The 17,872-nt window shown below is 36.9% G+C and overlaps 1 protein-coding gene across 2 annotated transcripts in view; it reads right to left on the bottom strand.

Moving 5' to 3' along the window:
- Positions 1 to 17,872, bottom strand: part of LOC134747854 (semaphorin-2A) — a 422,795-nt gene that overhangs the window by 218,236 nt on the left and 186,687 nt on the right. The window contains exon 2 of one of the 2 annotated variants that reach the window (XM_063682505.1): positions 17,074 to 17,109. The gene's annotated coding sequence lies outside the window, so the exon portion shown is untranslated. Of the gene's footprint in view, positions 1 to 17,073; positions 17,133 to 17,872 lie in introns of those variants that run through there. The other variant, XM_063682507.1, reaches the window with a different exon arrangement.

Raw genomic sequence — 17,872 nt, 5'->3', positions numbered from 1 at the left:
GAACTAAACATTATTTTTATTAGGCTGCAGATGTATTAAGGCTGCATACATCTGATTTAATCAATGTGGAGACTGTAGATATAATAATTAACAATAAAATAATAAATATTATTAGGCACGGCAATGATTCCTAAAATGAAAAAATAACCGTACCTATAAATTATTATCCAGACCGTGTTCAAATGTCATATCGATAATAACAAGTGTAATATATATTGGCACACAGATATGATCATTATACATGTTTTATAATGCACGGGAAGGGGAGGCCACAGTTCAGCGAGCATATTAAATCGTTAAGTGTTTTGATAAACACAGACAAGGGGGCTAAGCGATGATGCGATTCAGTTCGGAATTCGGAAAATCATCGTCGCTTCGAGCACGTACTGATTTAACCTAAACAGCTATAAGTACAGCGGTGAAGGGTTCGCTCAATATTATATCCCCACTCAGTATTCATAAATGTGATTAGGTATGTACTTGGAATATTGCATTAATTTTAATAACGTTGATTTAACGCTTTAATAACGTTTTTAACCCAGAAAACATGTTTAGCAAGTTACAAAAAAATAAATGAGAAATTAACTCATTATTATATTTAAGGAAAACTTGAATTGACGTTCTGAGAATTGAAGTGGCTTTACGTAAATTACGTTTAGCTTGGGTCCAATTTAATTAGACGTCTTATATATTAAGTATATTAAGTGCTTAGTTTAAACTGAAAACAAAAAGTAATTTTATAAATAAATAAATATTACCTATAGGACATTCTTACACAAATTGACTAAGTCCCACGGTAAGCTAATTTTATGAACTCGATAATTTAGAAACTAAAATCTTCGATATCATCAGTGATTTGAATGTAAATTGAAGGCATCTCATTCAAATGAGAATTATGAAACTTGTTAAGCTAACAATCGGTATTTAATTAAATATGCGAAAGTCGAAAACAACAGTTAAACAAAACGATGGAACGAGATAAAACAACACCGTCCTAAACAATCCGATTTTCTAATGACAAATTAAAAGTAGTCGGGACGCACGGAAGGTTCCGAGTGTGTCCCGAACGAGCTCGAATTAGCCATCAGGATCAGCGCCGACAAAGAGCTAGGGGCTTATCTGTCGGATTTAGATGAACTCAACCCTCGGCGACGATACAAAATAATAGCCTGCTCGATAGCGTCATTGTTTGAGCATGAAATTAAAATTGAACGGGGTTCACACGTGCGCACCGCCGAGATAAGGGCCCGAGTCCGCGCAATCGATTCGCGAATCGCGATGTTTGCTCTACCCGCTGATTTACTTAAGGGGTTTGCTCTTTTCTTCATTCCATCTCTAACATAACAAGTGCGCGTGGACCATTGTTCGTCGGCTTATTACGATACGAGTTTACTTTCCGAGCGCAGGGCGAAAACTCGATTGATTTGATTTTAAATGAGACGAGATTTAATCAATGGCGTTTGTCATTTTGGAAATTGACTAACGTGTCTCCCTCAAAATTAGAGCTATTAGGTTCCCCCAAAGGCTTTTAGGTGCGTATTCGATTATTTAGCTATTAACAAATACCTATAGGTATGGTTGCGGTGGATGCCATTTTATTTATCGGCAGCGTGTATTGTGTGCTCAGGGCGGGATCGGGAGTGCAGGCCGTTTGCGGACCTCCTACAGAATTTTGGTGAGCTGTATTTGTCCTGGCTCTTGGGAATTAGATCTGCCTGGTAATTTTATTAGTTCAGTTTCTAATTTCAAAATCCATTTGTTCATTGTTTTTTATCTAATACCTTTTTATAATATCTAATGTAATGATTGTGTCCATTATCTAAATGAGCAAACAATGTTTTTATAACTTCGTTAATATCAAAAAAAGATGCTAAAACTACTTACAAGGGTCTGAATAAAAATAACAAGCACTTTTTAGGTACTCTTACCTAGATGCCTTTTACAAAAGCACAGAAAAAAGGTTAATTATTACATTAAAAAACTTAAGAGCGACAAATTAACAATCCGCAAAAGCGGATTACCGCTCTTTTTAAGAAGCCATACCACATTGTTCCGAGCCGCAAAAGCAAGGGTTCACAAATCATGAACTCTTTATGCAAATCTGCCGAGCAGCCGGATTACGGCGAGCATCTGTGTCTACACGGTCTAATGAGATTAATGACACCAACTGTGACTAGAACATGCGCATCGTGCCTTATAAATATACAGGTTTTTCCGATAGCAGAGCTATATCTGCTACGATTTTCAAAATTTAACAATTAAATTAATGTTAATAAACTAATAGATCGTTGTATTTCCTATATAAGAGCGTAATTACCGTTTTAAAACTTTTACATATCAGATATTTCGTAGTAAAAAAAAAGACACTTCAAAACTTCACTTTTATCTATTTTAGTCATGATCAGAAATATCAGAATCTTTAAATATAAATAGTTTTCCACAAAAAAGACACTGCATGCGTGAATTCTTCCGATAAAAATCCGAGCCCCAATGCATCAAGGTAATGAAAGGGAACTCTACAATAATTTCGAATATTACCAGATATGGAAATATATTCACAACCTACCCTATTCCCGTATTTACTTGTTATTTTTATGAGCTACATTCACGAAACGCAGTTACTTAGGTAGTTAACTTAAACTGTTTGGTGAGAAGTTTTACGAGGGCAGGTATTTACGACTAATAGACAAAATAAGGTGCTAAAAACATAAGTAATCCATGAAATCGTAATTCTAAATATTTCATGAAGGGATGCAAGATTTCACTGAGAAAGTATGAACATACATTGAAGTCAATAAAAAATAATTACGTTTGTTATTTACTTTCACTACGCGGACGAAATAGTACGCAGTAAAAGTAAAGAGCATGTGACACAAAAATATATAATCGCCTTTGTTTGGATTGTGTGGATTTATTTCGGATTAAGGGAGCGGAGTAGCCAGTAATATTCTGTGTATTTGTAGAATACTGAATTGCAATCACTAGTATTATCCACATAGCTGCTATAATACGATTTCAGTTTTTAGCGGCTAGAACCAGATTATTCAATCACGTATATCGAAACAAACGAGTTATTTGGATTACGAGAAACCGCTAGCTCTTTATTCAGTTGAATTATATGATAAACTGTTATACCAATTTATACCAGGAAAAGACTAGACCAACTTAGAGTACCTTTCATGGAAGATATAATGTAAATTAGAAAACGGTAAATTACTGTTCCGACCAAGTACAATATTTTGAGGACATGATTTGTCAGCGTTAAAGTTCAGCAGAAACCTAATTATGGTACAGGCCGGCTGCCGGCTTGAGGTGTATGTGAAAATCCATTGCCGGCAAAACCCGAAGTTTCGAAGCCTATTTCCACGAGCTGATAATATATTCTCACACATATAGAATGTCTCAGTACTAAGTTTAGCGGGAAAATGGCGGATTTCAAGACATTATCGACTGATGCATACAATGCAATGCATACTTCAAATTCAATATGTTACAATTTTAATTAGACAACTGCAAGCCATACGATAAATAAATAACACATGTTTAGGATAATTAATTTACTTGTACAAACTCAAAATTTTCCCTGTATTGAAAAAACCCTCTCTTCTATCAGCAATGCACGTTCTCGACCACAACGCCCGTATTGTACAATGCACCCCTATCGGTGTCGGCTCGATATCCAAACACGATTAACAGAATATAAATGTCGCATTGATAAATCGGCTGGCGGCGCTAACTGCTAAATAGCGTGTGAGTAATGACGCGAACGTAGAACAACGAACGATACATCTGCTGTTTACTGCACTTGGGCTTAAGAGGTTGGCATTTTTCTACGTAAACGTCTATTGACTAAGGTCAACTGAGGTAAGGTCATGCTAAGGCATGTCTGTATTTTTTGAAGTATACCTATGTCTGCCATACCTAAGAAACGTTAAAATTGTTAAGTTAAGTTAAGTTGGACAGATTGATTATGTTTTTATGGGGTGGTCTTCTTATGTTTCGCCATCGTCAAACTTCATCAATCATCGTCATTACATCATCAGCAGTATTATTATAATGAATGCTGCTAGTGTCAAGGTTAGGTTTCCTTTCAAGGTTATAGGGGCTGTGGATAACTCAAATGAGGTTTATACCGTGATGATCCGTGAAGAACCCTGCTTGGTTGAGTAGAATTACACTTGCCAAATTAAACATGTGTTCGAATTCTGCCTGCGCGACAAATGTCAAAGTTTTAAGGTTCGTTTTTTTATGCTTTGACCTTTGTGTAGCAATAGTTCAAAATATAAGTGAAAAAGGTTTCTTTTTAATATTTTTTGTTAGAAACACTAAAAGTAATACAAATCTGTCAGTTCAATCAACTCACAATAACCCAAATAAAGAGGGTCGGCCACAATCAAAACCCTGTCAATGAAAAAGTTTAATCGAAACCAAAAGCTTTTAACCACTCGTTCGGCCGTTGACAGTTTTAGCGGACTAAGGATTTGAAAGCCTTATAGTTTACCAATGGTTTTTAGTTCGTTTTCCTATAATTATCCTGGCTGGCAATACAGGGTACGGGCAAGTTTTCATATTAAGGCGATATCAGCCTTTATGGGCTGTTTGCATGCAATTCTATCGACACGCTTGGTTTGCCTGTTTTGTCTAGGGCCGAAATAGTTTTTGGTAACTATAAAAAAGATAATACTCTAACTTTGTACCCAACTTGACCTTTATTATTCACATACGTTTTTTGGGACGCTTATTTAGTATTTGTTGGATATTTACTTGATTTAAAACAAAATTCTAATGTTGATTCTTTTGAATTACAAAAAAACTGCAGTTGTATTTTTGGCGTACTATGAAAAAAGTGGACTGATTGCGTCTATAGCTAAATGCGTCCAACTATATCCATTTCCTTGTAACTTAAGAGAAAACCGTTTTACCCCATGGGACATAATTGCCACGATTAACCCCAATTATTACTTTTCCCTTGGAATAAAAGTTTTAAAATATTTTCGCCTTAACTCATATAAAAAATAATAAAAACGTAAAACGTGAAAAAGTAAATACTATTCTGTCGATTATAAATGCTCAAACGATTGATGATTATATAAAGTCTCTAAAGTGTCTAAACAGAGAATAATACAAAAGGCGTACCTATGTTACGAGTTCGTGAATCACATTATAAAATTGTAACAAACACATTAGATAATTTAAGAAAAAAAAACTAAATGTGGCTGAAATAACGTCGTAGGTAATCATACTAAAATACTCTTTTGACAGGTTTACACATCACTCGAATCTTTAGGCTTAAATTGCATTATACCTGAATAGACAGAAAAGATTAGTAAAAAAAAGGAAATTTAACTAGATTTATTAAATGACGTCTTGTATGGTACGATTTTAGGTAGAGCTTATATTACAATCTTGTTACAAAGGCAAACTCTTGAAGGGTTAATTTTATTAAAGTTTACTGAAGGGTGGTTGAACTTCTTTAATCTGTTTTATATTCCAAAATCTGACTTTGCCAAGCTAACACTTATACATCATTCGCAAAACGCAATTTAGGTATATTTGACCTTTGAACTTGAAATGCGTCATTTGTAAGGCATTTAGCATCTGTTATTTAAATTACTGGTGCGTATAGTATTAGTCTAATTGCGACATAAAGATTGCTTTGCAACATTTCGACCCCAGCCGACTCATTCGTATCCTTGAGAGAATGAAGCGTGTTATCTTCGTTCTACATTCATAACACATGAACAGTCAGCAAGTTCAAGTTCATAACAAGCAAGTCCGGGCATCAATGCCCCATAAGTCACTCGTAGGATAAACCGTAAGTAAATCACGGCGCGATGAATACGCCGCCAGGTCTGCCCGGCCTGATAACGATTAAATATGGCGCGGCCGCTCATATTGTGTGTACTTAACGCGGCCGTGAGCGCTGCAGTGGAAACGTGGAGATTTATATCCAGTCGGGTATAGTGGGAAAAATTGGGACGGAAATATTTGACAATAGCCTACTTTTTTCACCTGAGATGACCCAATGTGGCACACGCTCTGCATGAATTAAAACTGCAAATAAATTTTTGGCAAAAATTAAATTTTTTGATACAAGCTCTACTTACATTTCTTTCCACAGACAACTAATACTCATCGAGGCAATTCTAAAAACCCCAAGCACAATTAGGTTTCTTAACCGCGGAGCCATACATTTATTTAGATTTAAGTGGTTCTCCTTATTCCGAATTTCATATAATTTTATTTACAGTATTTCTCTTAAAATACGTAGATTTTTTGCACTATAAACTTTGAGGTTTAGGTAGTATAGATTCGTTTGTCTGAGCGGGTTTATGGAGCCAATTATTTAATAATATTATTGAAAATTTCAATAAAAATTGAGAAAATTTTGCCCATCGCCTAATTTGCTCGATATGTGGTGACATCGTGAGGTCGAATCGGGCCGATTTTTAGGGTTCCTTATCCAAAGGGTAAAAACAGGACCCTATTACTTACTAAGACTGCTCTGTCCGTCTCTCCGTCTGCATGTCACCAGGCTGTGTCTAATGAACCGTGATAGCTAGACAGTTAAAATTTTCATAAATGATGTATTTCTGTTGCCGCTATAGGAACAAATACTAAAACGTACGGAACCCTCGGTGGGCGAGTCCGACCCGCACTTGTGCGGTTTTTAGAGTTTCGAGCGCTTGATTTCGTGTGGCTCCCTTCAATATATCTCCACTACTAAGCATTTCAATACTTTTAGAAATTCAAAAATCAGCCAGGTATACAGGGTGGTTTGGGTCAGTGAGGGCAACTACCAGATCCCGTGCTGCTACGTGAAAATGGTCTTAGAAAACCTTCCCTCAATTTCAAATTAATGTAGATTGGGGTTTACCGATTTTGGAAAAAACATAGGTACTTACAGGATGCAAGAAAAAGATCATTTTTGACAAATGCCGGCGGCGCCCTTTTTCTCTTACCTACAAGCTTTTCACTGTAGGGTAGGGCAAAGCTCAACATTCAAGTCTTACATACAGGGCGCCTGCTTTACGCTATGAGGTCCCTAAGCGGCCCTATGCGGTCTTCGCAATAACTTTTCCACGCCACGTTTCACGTCAACCACTGCGGCTGTGTTCCTAATAGCCTTTTCCTATGTTTTTTTGATGGCAATCGATCCCATTCCTATCCACGATCAAAAGCTTGCATGGGACCATAAAAAACTTCGCCTAGGAAAGCCACAAATCGAGGAAAACTTTTCCCATACAATTTGTATGAAATGAAAACTTTTATTTTTCACATGCTATTTTTTATGCCAATCGATTCCATTCCTATTCAGTATCAATAGTTGCATAGAGTTCAACTAATGGTAATGTACCTACTAAAAAGCCACAATAATTTTAAAAGCGAAATTTATAAACCTAGAAAATATTATGCTGAAGCGATCAACATCAAGATCAAAGTGATTTGTTAAGATTGTATGAAAAAAGTACCTATTGTCTAAAGCTATTCTACCCTCTTATTTAAACCATCCTAGACACATCCATCTTAAGCTATGCTCGCGAGGTCTACAGCTCACAGAGCCACTAGTTTAGATTATTTACATTTAAATACGTCATGTGTGACATGAACAGACTAGGAAAGCAAGGTTAAATGTATGTCTCTTTCTTCTTTCAATGGAACGCTTTTACAATTTCTGTTCCTCAAAGGAGGCCAGTGGTTAATACTAAACTAAACTAAAAGTGCTATCTTAAAATTTAATAAACATGATGGGTCACTGACCTGTCCCAGTAAAGTTGTAACATGGCAAACCTGCATAGTGCAGCCACCGCGCGCACTGGCCGGCTGTAAAAAAAAATTAAGCCATTCGCCCGTCTTTTGTTTTTTCTGATAATTTTTCTCTGGGAATTTTGTTGCAAATAACCCACAACTCTGATTACTAATATTTATTTAATGTGACTCCATGCTTATGTGATTTGTGTTAAAAGTATTAATACGATAGTAATACGAGGGCTGCGTCTAATGCAGGTAAAATTTGTATAGTATTAAGTTTATGTTTAAATTAAACCTAATCCAAGTCTTATTTGTACGTCACTGGTTTTTTGTAACTGAATGAGGCTTGGGTTAGGTTTCAACCCGGAAACTAAGAACGCACGATTGTTGCAGCCCTTTCTTTTGGTTTAAAATTGAAGACGCATGATTGAAGCTACTTATTTTCTGGATATTCGCTCCTGAAGTTTTTATCTGCTTGCGCCTGGTGAGCCCGCGTAGCCCGCAGTTGCTACTACCGCTGCGGAAATTCATCGTTCGGCTCGACGAAGATTGGAAATCGAAAACGTTAAGGCCAGTGACGATATTTTATTGGTTTTGACTCGTGTACTGACAGAAATTAGTTTAATTTATTGTACATATTTTATTATTATATTGTTTTACTATAAGAACCTATTTTTCATTTTCTACCGCTCTAGTTAGCCGGCTACAAAGTGAGGTAGTGTACGTGAAGTGCGCTTGTGTGTGAAATGGGGTAAATTAACAGAATCTGAAAATTTACCCATTGCTACCGTCGCCTTAAGCAATCGCAAATGTGCGCGTCGGCGCGGCTACGGGTTGATGCAGTGCATTAAGATTTGGTCTATTTGCAGCAGTGGGGCCAACTCAACTGTAACACCGATAATGTAGCAGGAATACTCGAAAGTCAATATATTGTATAAAGAAATGTGGCTGTACGAGGTTTATGCTCGTTAGTGTACACAACAAATATAATTTATATTTCTTAACAGTTGAAAACTGCGGTGCATCAAGATTTGGTATATTTGCAGTGGGGGTAACTCAACCATTACTGCGATAATGTACCAGAGTACGCTATTAATAAATATATGCATGTAGACGTGGCTTTTATGAAGTTAATGCAGGTGGTGAATATATTTCGTAATAGTGAATATCACATATTTCTGTAGATAGTCTACATTAAGTTTTGGTCTGTTTGCAGTAGGGGAAACTCAACTGTACAGGAACAAAACGATAACTATGTATTATCTGTAAATTTTGAGCAGGATTTGAATGTGGCTTCCTTGACAGTTTCTTTTGTGACGTGTGTATAAACCTAAGTTTTATTGTAGATATTATATTATTATTACTAAAAGTATAATATCACAATTAAAACGAGTGGCGACAGTTAAGGATTTAGACCTTAATAAATAATAACTAAAAAATCTAATTCTATTAGTAATAATTAAGATCATTTCATTTATTTACTGCAATCCATGGTACATATAGGTGTTATAATCATTTTAATTGTAACAGCATGGACCCTGAATAGGGTATAGCAAGATAATCTTAATAACTAATTAATTAAAAAACTTACAAAACTTAACATAACATAGATTTGACTAGGTACAAGCTGAATGGAACAACAACTATGTACTCCAGGAGAATTGGACAGTTTTACCAAAATCATCATTAACAAGACATCTGTTCTATACCCAAAATGGTTTTCGCACTCACTCGTTATGCTATACATTTCCCCTCGTCCTCGAACACCTGTCTCAATACAAACTCATTAATTGCGAAATCCGCTGCCTGGTGATAGACAATTTTTACGTTCTCATTAGGCATTCGCATGCGAACTATGCAAACACTGATGCGGTAACCCATCCAATCACTCAGCGCTATGATACGGCAGCGGAAACACAGATTAATAAAAACGCTTTCTATTTTTGTTTACTTTCTATCTACTTATATAGTTTGCTGTACTTGCAAGTAAAATTTTGGTGTTCACTCATTTTTAGTTATTTAGTGGGTGCTGGTAGATAAGCGTGGGTACAGGGTAGGCCCAGGAGGAGATGGTGAGACAACTTTGACACCTTCCTTTACAACTGGCCGGAGGAAGCACAAAAAGGGGAGAGGCCTTTGCCCAGCAGTGGGACACTAATAGGCAAAATAAATAATAATAGTAAAATATTCCAAATATCTGATGAACAAAAGTTTGCGACGCAAGCCATCTAGAACGCGATTCCCACCTACTATCCTATTATTAAGAGAATCGTCTTTAACTACTCGTGAACTAATGAATTATGTCGGGCTTTTTATACACGCGTACCTAAATTCTTTAAATGTTCACCATGAAGACCATATTATTATAGGTACGAAATGTACAGCGACGACGTGTGATAAAATTTACGCATCAGCGATCGAGCCCCACTGAAAATTCTGCAAACCTAAGCTGCGTCATGCATTGATTCTGATGATGCAGTCGCAGACGGGTCATTATCATTATCGTACCACTCGGCATCCATTAATCACGTTGGTATTCTTGATTCGTGCCCCCTCGGCCTGTAGGGCCCCCACACTGTATCTGCCTGTTTATTCGTGAAGCATTTTGTTCTCTATCCCTAGAATAACTTGCTCTCCCATTTCGTATTGGGTACGCGTAATCGCCTTACACTTTTATGCTGGTCTGTCTTGTCGTGAAGTTGGTTGAGCATTATGAATATGGGCCCTCGCGGTGTATTCCTTATTGCCTACTAAGTGTAGGTGAATCTGATGGATCGCCGACCAATGTAACTTTAACCCCGATCCGTAACAACTTTGTGTTTGGGGAGAGTGCGCGCTAATTTTGCCTCATCGTTGGACTCGCTTGAGCTCAGTAAGGGTTGGAATAACAGCCCTGGACGCACGAGTGCGTTCACCCTTCCCTTATCAGTTGTAATGCTACCGAGCCGAGGACAGCGGGGGATTCGGAGTGCTAAATGATATTGACAGTTTTTGCGATTTCATTCAGTTCTAACGGGTGAACTTTGTGGGATGATTTAAAATAACTAATTTATAGACCTTGTGGGATTTCAATTTAGTTTTTAAAATATAAAATCATAAATAATTGTCAAGAAAAACAACTGATCGAATAGGAGTAGAAGGTCTGGCGTCATGCTTAGGTATGCAAAGTATCATGTTCACGTCACGTCGATAAAACTTCTTTGCCATATTTTTTTATTTAATAGGTAAGTACCTAGGCTACCTAGTATGTAACAAGCAGTGTCTGGTCAGATATCTACTAAATGGCAGACAAGTAGTTACCGTAATAATGAGTATCTTGGCCGAAACGTCGGCCTGGACAATAACTTTTCCTAAGATTGTCCACAAACCACATTGACCGATCGTGCGCTCTTTCATTCAGTTCCCTGCAATCTTGACCAGATGAAAACCTCGGTGGGGGCATCCCCTAAACAGAACATCAATTTGCAACTAATTCAGTAATGTGTTTACTTAATGCGCCTGCCAGAAATGAACATAACAGGCTTCATCATTGACATTATTAAAGTACACAGTCGAATCCGTACCTGCGTTGTTTGCCTTCGGACCTATTCCACTAATGCTGCGGCTGGGTCGGAACAATCCTATCCCAGAGTTTCGTGATGAACAGGTTATTGAATACAATCGAACCGCAAATGCTTGCTCATTGGAAAACCGACAGTTTAATAAATGTGTATTTTCAGATACAGAATGTGAATTTCCGACTAAACGAAAAACGTACAATTTTCAAACAAAATATCTTAATTGAATATTCTAGGAAGGATATTGGATATTAGACTGTACTTACTCAAAATGTATTTTTTAATAAGTATTATAAATTGGCTTTAAAAAAAACTTTTTTGTTGCATCTCGGGGTGTAAATTGGTTCGGTTTGGTTAAAAACCAACCAAAATAATTGACCCTAGAAAGAGATTTCTTTATATGCCTAATATTAATTATGTTTTATATACGTATAAAAAAACTATCATGCACTTGTCATAATGCCATTTCAAATATTATTACTTGTTATAATGTAATTACTAATTATTATTATACTGTTATCCGTTGATTTTGTTATATTATGATTTAATCTAAACCGTAATTGATATAATGCTTGTTTCACTTTTTAACTAGTATAAAGACATATTGTATAATAGCTATTGTTATATTATATTTTAGTATAATGTTATACTTTGTACTATCAAAAACATTATTTTTTATGCGGGGTCGCAGTTCTAACCTTTTTTTTTTGTTTTGACGGAGTGGTGGTAAAATGCGTTACGCATTCCCCCGGCCTGGGGAGCCATTGGGGGATATGTGGGACTCCCTCCTGCAGCCATCCTCTCCTAAAGAGGAGGAGGGAGAGAAGGAGGAGAGGAGGTATACCCACTAAAAGCCACTCCGGCGTCACCCGTCTTACCGTTTTGAAGGAGCCATGGGATGCCTGAGATTCTACCGTGACTCGCAGTTCTAACCTAACCCACTTTTCTGAGAGCCATTTATTTTTATTGAGTCCTACATATAATTATATAATGTCACTAGTTAGAACAGACATATTTTAATGTATGTAATAATACTAATAATTATTGCAGTGTATATAAGACGAAGCGTAAATATACCCTATAATCATTATACCAAGAATAACATTATGTATGCCCGGTAGGCCGTTTGTAAACAAACCGCCTTGATGCATCAATGTTATATTTTATTATTTGTGAAAACTAGTATATATAGTAAACTTGATATAGGTAACTTGAATTTGAACTATTTTAAACGGTCTATGTGTACCAAATCCATGTGATGATATGTATTTAATAAAATAATCAAACTCGTGCTAATTTAGGAAAAGTAATCCTATGTATGATAAAAAAATATCTTTCGTTCTTCAAGATTTAGAAGTCATAATATAAACTGGGTAGGTATATAATATAGCATCAATACCTTAGTTCAGTTAGCATTAAATAGATAGTGACAGCCAAAGTGGCCAGATATATCGGAACACATCCCTATTTCTATGGAAGCAAAGGATATATTTGGCCACTTTGGCCGTCACTATCTGTTAGATGCTGACTGTACCTATATAAGTAGCTACTACTTATCCAAACAATGAACACACGGGAACCAATTTCTACAGACGATTATGTAGATAATGCTTAATCAATCACTAGCAGTCGCTCCTCGTCCCGTCCAAATAACCCAGAAAACAGTTGAAGACTTCACGAAACTTTAATTTCACAATCACTGCTACTTAGCAGACAATTAACTGAGACAATCGGGCCCTAGTACCTATAAAGCTGGACACAATGTACCCGTATATCAGCCGGTAATAGCTTGAGTTGGCGTAATTGAGTCTAACCAATCGGATATCGGCATTACGTTATAGTAATTCATGTACGGTGTAATGATATCATATCGGACATGGCCGAATCCTGTGCCATAATTGGATATGCGTCAAGTTTGTCTAACTGACACGATTAGATTCTTATCGATTAGTGTTGATTGGATTTATGAAACATCCAGTTATGGTGATCGTTTCCGTTAAATGGATTCCATTGTATGTATATATGTAGTACAGTATTCATAAAATTTAAACGTAAAAATATTGGCTACCCATTTCATTGCTAAATGTTTGCTAAATGTAGTTATACAGTTTATATCGCTTAGTTAATGTAATAATAATCACACCCCGAAGTTTCTTGTTTTTATTACTAAGCCATATAAAGCAAATAAAGTAAAAGACCAGTTATTTCAGTTTAGTCTTCAATTTAGTTTAGATTTAAACAGTAAGCATTGAATTCCAGAACACGCCTCACAAAAACTAATCTAACTGATTGAGATCTCAATATTCGACTATTAAAACGATCCCCTCACATTATCTATTCGAACAGTATTTCCATCATATCACGTAAGCGGGCGCGGTCTCCGATACCATCTTTCACGGGCTTCGTGACCACAGGATAGTCATGCAGTGAATCGATACCTGCGTCATGAATATTTCAACAATTTTTGTACCATTGTCGCGTAGCTAATTGAAATATTGTGTGTTATCTGTATAGTTTTACGGATGACGGTTTTGATGGGTTTCGATTGATTGCTGTTGTATTTTTATGCTTAAAATCGTTTTGAATAAATATAATTGACTTTATATCGTCGGACTAATCTAAAAGTAGTTAATTTTTTTAAAACTATTTTTATATAGAACAAAATTACAATTTATTTACTTGGCATTAGCACTAATCTCATATTTTTAAGATTATATGGACTAAGGGATATGGTGATGCAACCCCTGTTCACATTATTGAATTACAATTAAACATTTTTACATGCTACTGAGTCTTTGTACATTTATATCTATCAGTGCCTTTTAAACAATAGCCTTAATATTACTAGTTACAGTGTTGAGTGCCTTTTTGTGACTGCTCCCTGTTCTTTGTATATTTACTTGCTTATATGTATGTTAATGTTTATTCATGAACCCTTTAATTTTCCCAATTTGCGGGGTTAACACGGCAATACATCACGACCTGCCCATGGAAATGACACGACCGGTATTCCCAACTTTTAATAAAAACCATGGAATTTTTTTCAGCTTTGGCAAACAAAAGGCCCTCCGCCGTCCTCCGTACGCGTACGCAGTAGTAAATTACGCAACAATTCGAATGGAAAATGAAATGCCTGCTTCCGAACCATTAAGCAATTTGAATTTAACACTCGTTCCTTCATTTTCCTATTACCGCAGAAATTTTGCGTATTACTCACGAGGCTCTGAGGGGGGATGTAAACAGCGCTGGGCGTATCGTGTTGAGCTACAAGTTTGAATGCATTCATGAAGTTGCGAACTCGCAAGTTCATAAATGATCATTCTTGCGTAAGTGAACAAACGATATGAGAATGTTGCTTTTATTACGAGTGTAACTGTAGGTAGGTGTATACTTAAATATAATATTTTACTACAGTACTATTACGAATTTACATACTCGCTTGATCTAAGCTTAAAGATCTGAGAGTGGATAAGTAATATCTACGCACTGAGCCTCCAAACTTCAAGAATATTAGGTGTTGCTTAAATATTCATGAACTTAGTCAAAGAAAACATTTTCTCATAATTATTTGCCAGAAACTCTTCAAACGAATATTTTTGGACCTATGACATTTTCATAGCGACGGACGAAATCGTTTTAGCTGATTTCGTAATTTCGTTGGTAAAAACCGTGTACCGAGCGTCTCCGTCAAAGAGAAATGGACTCATCCACGTGGAATAAATCAACACGAAAAAATAATATGCTGGTATGCTATAGGACATTGACATAGCTGGAGAGGTTCAGGCAAAATATTGAAAAATTATCCAAACGCGGGACACGATTTTTTGTTACAGTTAGGTCCTTATGTTTGACTATAACGATTTTTAAAACAGGGTATTTGTAGTTGATGTTGCGATAGAAGCGCTGGTGGCCTAGCGGTAAGAAGAAGCGCTGGTAGCCTAGCGGTAAGAGCGTACGACTTGCAATCCGGAGGTCGCGGGTTCAAACCCCGGCTCGTACCGATGAGTTTTTCGGAACTTATGTACGTAAAAAAACTAATGCCCATGACAATTCCTGGGATTAGCTGCCAAGCGGACCCCAGGCTCCCATGAGCCGTGGTAAAATGCCGGGACAACGCGAGGAAGATGATGGTATTTGTAGTTGATAATTAAACTGATTTGACTCTAACATAGTCCATAATAAGAAAAGCATCCAGGAAAAACCGGACAAGTGCGAGTCGGGCTCACCCACCGAGGGTTCCGTACTTTTTAGTATTTGTTGTTATAGCGGTAACAGCAATACATCATCTGTGAAAATTTCACGGTTCATGAGATACAGCCTGGTGACAGACAGGCGGACAGTGGAGTCTTAGTAATAGGGTACCGTTTTTACCCTTTGGGTACGGAACTCTAAATGTTTATCTCGTTTAACGAATGCGAAGTACTTAATAGCAACGGGACGGGTACAAGGAGCGGACCGAGCGGATTCGCCCGATGCAGCCTACACCGTGTCTGCAGACACGGATCGAAAGGGGTGGCAAAGATTAAGTTGCGTTTTTTAATCAAACACATAGCAATCCGTCAATGGGACGATCCACTGACTAAAACAAAGCGATAAATTAAAGCAGGAAACCGGGAGGCGAGCGTTCGCCGCTCGTATTGAAAGATTTACTTCCTCTGTTTAATTGCAATAACGGCTAGGCACGTTGGTATCGTATTTTTCTTTTTACACTCCGCCTCTTATTGCCTTCGGGCCGTTAAATAAATTTATGACGCCCGACAAAGTTCAGCCCACCTCTGCAGCCTCTGTGGTGCGCGAAATTAGGTGGGAATGCGAACGGGAAATAAAAAGCCAGGTCTCAGGTGCGTTGTAGCGCTGCCCGCTAGTGCGGATTAGCTCTTGACTCGCGGTTAAATGGGCCGCCCGCTCATAAAAGTTTCTTAACACTCATAGTTTGGGGCTACCTTCCGTCCGGTTGACTCGAATTTCCCTCTCTAAAAAGTTCCGGCGGCCGCTAGCTTTGTTTTCCATTACGCCGTGTACCTATTTTGTGTATATTTAATTCACGGCGGGAAACTTTGTTATTGAGGTATTACTTTAAATTACAGTTATGAAGGATCTGTATAGAGACTGGTGTAATTCAAACAGCTTGAATATTTAATGCCCACATATATGAAGGTACAGTATATACTCACTAAGAAATTGGCTTAATGTAATTACCTATGTGAGGAGATATTTCGTACCAGCTTTGAGCTTTCTCAAAATTATGTAGTTAATCCATTTATATTTCAAGTGAAATCTTGTAAATTCTCATGATGATAAATAATATACATAATATAACATTATTTATTTTAATCAGTGTGTTGTGCTAGTAGGTACTGAATCCTACTTATCTAGGCCTCGGAAAATCATTTGCTAATAAAATATGCTAAACTAGCGACACGAGTTTTCAAAAATAAACAATGTCGTTAAAACAAAAACAAAAGCGTGTCAAATAAAAATACGGTAGCAAAATTATGTATACGAAATAATACAAAGCTCTGTTGTTAAATTAACAAAAGAAATGTAATAAAGACGTTAGTACATTTTTATCCATGTACTTAACAAATAAAGTTAGCGAATAAACGTAATCGGTGTACTCATAAATGAAAATTTGTGTACGAAATGAACACAAAGCGTACAATACATTAGATTACTTCTCTTAAGTTTGCTCCTACACGCAGAAAAAGGGAGAAATTCAATTACACTTTCGTATTATAAATTAAAGGGAAATTTAGCAACTCACATTAACGCCCGGCTCCTTTAAAACCTCCAATGTAATCTGAAACAAGGAACAAACACGCCTAAATAACAATAAAATTCTAATAAAAACTTTGAGCACGCAACCGAAATTGTTGTTATAGGGAAAATTGACCAAATTATTATTTACGGCTGAGAATTATTACGAGCATTTATCGGCGACTGCTCGTAGCGTGGGACAGGCTACGTGACGCCTTTCCAAACTTCCTACACAGATTATTAAATGTTGTGATACACCTGCAATTACAACGTATAACATTCAGGAAATTTATAGTGATTTAGGCAATTGGTATCTTCTGGAACTAGTTGTTGTAAGCTTAATACTGTTTAATGACAAAAATACATTTCCAAGTAAAGATGGAGTGCTGGTAATACATTAAAACGTTTGAGTAACAAGCGACATGCGTAAAGATCGTCGTCCAGTTACTGAGTTTTTTGATTACTATATTTGAATGCACTCTAATACCAATCTCACTGTTTGACCTCCGCGGGGTTCCTTGTGGAGACTTCTTTGTGCCGTTCTGGACGTTCGTCGAATATTAAAACGCTTGTTGCTAAGTTGCCAAAAACTAGTGTAGTTTGGTAGTTAGTATACTAACTATTATAAGTGCGAGTCTAAATACCCTGTCCAAGTGTCCACCGACATAGTTCCGGTTTTTTGCCGGGGCACTGACCATACACAATTACGAACGATGTTTAGATAACGACTAATTTCAATAGCTTCCTACTTTCTGCTGGATGAGCTCTTTGTTCACTTTATATCTTGCCTGGGTACTTACTTTGTT

The sequence above is a fragment of the Cydia strobilella genome, chromosome 15 (genome assembly GCF_947568885.1).
Source record: "Cydia strobilella chromosome 15, ilCydStro3.1, whole genome shotgun sequence".
Taxonomy (NCBI): domain Eukaryota; kingdom Metazoa; phylum Arthropoda; class Insecta; order Lepidoptera; family Tortricidae; genus Cydia; species Cydia strobilella.
The sequence above is the reverse complement of the archived record's forward strand: the minus strand, read 5'-3'. Positions and strand labels throughout refer to the sequence as shown.